Source organism: Octopus bimaculoides, chromosome 5 (genome assembly GCF_001194135.2).
Source record: "Octopus bimaculoides isolate UCB-OBI-ISO-001 chromosome 5, ASM119413v2, whole genome shotgun sequence".
In the NCBI taxonomy this organism is placed as follows: domain Eukaryota; kingdom Metazoa; phylum Mollusca; class Cephalopoda; order Octopoda; family Octopodidae; genus Octopus; species Octopus bimaculoides.
Window position 1 is genome coordinate 44,115,645 of NC_068985.1, and position 2,832 is coordinate 44,118,476.

Consider the following 2,832-nt stretch of genomic DNA (forward strand, 5'->3'; position numbering starts at 1 on the left):
ACTTGTTTCAGTCATTAGACTGCAGCCAACCTGAGACACTGCCTTGAAGAATTTTTAGTTGATTGAAATGATCCCTGTACTTGTTTTTCTTTTTTAAGCCTGGTACTTCGGTACTTATTCTACAGATCTCTTTTGCTGAACTGCTAATTTATGGGGATGTAAACACACACACACACACACACACACACACACACAAAAAGCTTCTTTCAGTCTCTGTGTACCAAATCCACTCACATGGCTTTGGTTGGCCTGAAGCTATAATAGAAGACACTCAAGGTGCTATACAGTGGGACTGAACCTGGAACCACGTGGTTGTGAAGCAAACTTCTTACCACAGAGCCACACCTATGTGGATGAAAGAGAGAGAGAGAGACAGGAGAGAAAGGAACAAGAAAAAAGAGACAGAGTGGGAAGAGAGATAGAGAAAAAGAGAGAGGGAAAGAGAGTGGGGGAAGGAGAAAGATAAAGTGAGTCTGTATTAGTTTACTTACTTAAATTTCAACAGCAACCAGTTTTGCTGCAAGGCTCTTGATCTCTTCAATAAGAAGAGTTTTCTGCCTCCAGCTCTCAGGAATGCTTTCCACTCCATACTGAAAGGATAAGAAAAAGGAAAAATCAAAAATCAAAACATACTATGACATGACAAGGTTAAAAATTTCGCCCACTCCATTATCGTTTCACTAACAAAATCACAAGCTTTATTCCTTTTCATGATTCAGTGGCTGTTTGTATGCAGAAAGGGCATCCACCTGGAAAAACTGTTTGCTCTAACATGCCCCCTAGCACTCATCTTGTTCTTTCAAGGATAGAAAAATATGTGCTAAAATAGTGTGAAACAAACTTATGGAGATTTTATGAAACTGTAAACTACTCAACTCACATGTTTATTGCATTAGTTACAGAGTTTTTTTGTTGTTGTTTATGAAAGATTGAAGATCAATTAAGAAACATGATAGTGATTTAATTTCTGAAGATGGAACACCTTGGAACATCCAGATTGATTTTGACTTACTGATAGGAAGAATAAAGCAATTTGACAGAGACAGAGAAAATACAAGGGTTGGGATCAGAGATGGGAAGAATATAGGGGTTCGATTGGGAAGAATAAAGTGAGCCTCGACTTGTAAGAAATCACACCCTACTATCTTAAAAAAAAAAAGGATATATTCATCAATGTAGACCTTGATATACAAAAAGAAAGAGTGGTCATAGTTGAAATAAATTTAATCATAGGTTTGTTGAATGAAGGCTGACCTAGAACTAAACATCTTGGGGGATTAACATTTGAAGGGTTACAATTTAAATCTGATTGGGTTTTAGTTATAATCCTCTCATTATTTTAGATAGAGTAAGGATCAGTAAAGCTGTGTGGTCAGGGAGTTTGATTTTGGAACAACATGGTTTTGAGTTCACTTCCACTGTACAGATTTCATTAGCTGGTGTCCGCTACCATAGCCATGAATTAACCAATGATTTGCGAGTGAAATTTGGTATATGGAAACTGCAAGAAGTTCTGTGTGCATGCATGGCTGTGTATTCTACTTCTATTGACATGTGCACAGTCACTGTCACAGCCTGTTACCCTGGAGATTTTAAGTCGTGGAAACTCTGGGGTAACTAACTATTGAATCAACTAGAAATAGTAACCAAATCTCTCATATGAAACCCAATAATGTCGTTTGTTTCCAGCCCTCTCTGAAAGCATGTCCAGGATATTTTTTGTTCAATGGATAAGGAAGAATGTTACTTTACTTGGAAACAAGGGAGGATTGGTGGCTGGAATAGCATCTGGCTATAAAAAAACTGACTCAGACAAGCATAGAAAAATAGATGGTAAAATAAGGATGATGATAAAGCTAGATGCACTTACAGAAATTGTAATTAATATGTTGTGTGAGGTGTTATGTAATTTTATTCAAGTGCTTTTTTGCCAAGACTATACCACCAAATGATTAAATTAAATCATCTGCTTTATTTTTCAACAGGAGCTGCTAAATGTAAACTTTCTGATGATTTACTCTTGGTATTAGCCAATATCAAGACAGTCTGTCAGCCATGCTTCTGCTCACGCTACACTGAAACTGATGGGATCCAGTTGGGTTGAAACCATGATGTTCAAGTTAATACATTAACATGTTCTCTTGTGTTTATAACTGCAAGACTGGCTTAAAACAAGATTAGGAATAAATTCTGATACAGACAGAATTCAATCAAGTGGTCTATGGTCTGTTATGTAGTGTGTGTGTGTGTGTGTCTATCTCCAGCATAGTCATCATTTTAACATCCACTTTACTATGCTTGCATAGTTGAAAGGAAGTTATTGAGGCAGATTGTTCTCACCAACTCGTACCTGTTTCCAATCAAAGCAATATTTCTCCAAAGCCAGACGTGTTCTAGCAGAATATTGAGAATGAATGACATTAATTTACAACAATCACATGATGTCAAGCCAAGTAAATACAAACATACACACATACATATGCACACACATTTCGAGCATGGCCGTTGCCAGTACCTCCTGACTGGCCTTCATGCCGGTGGCACGTAAAAGCACCCACTACACTCTCGGAGTGGTTGGCGTTAGGAAGGGGGCAGCCAGCTGTAGAAACTCTGCCAGATCAGGTTGGAGCCTGGTGTAGCCATCTGGTTCACCAGTCCTCAGTCAAATCATCCAACCCATGCTAGCATGGAAAGCGGATGTTAAACGACGATGATGATGATGATATATATATATATATATATATATATGCATTTGTGGGCACAGGACGTCATGAAATGTGTAACAACAAAAAAATACGAAGTATGAGTACATGGAATATGAACTATTTTTTT

At 37.8% G+C, this 2,832-nt stretch overlaps 1 protein-coding gene across 1 annotated transcript in view; it reads right to left on the bottom strand.

Moving 5' to 3' along the window:
• The window catches only part of LOC106878262 (crystallin J1A), a 387,015-nt gene that overhangs the window by 47,673 nt on the left and 336,510 nt on the right, over window positions 1-2,832 (bottom strand). Inside the window, exon 8 of the mRNA XM_014927435.2 lies at window positions 492-590. The gene's annotated coding sequence lies outside the window, so the exon portion shown is untranslated. The remainder of the gene's footprint in view (window positions 1-491; window positions 591-2,832) is intronic.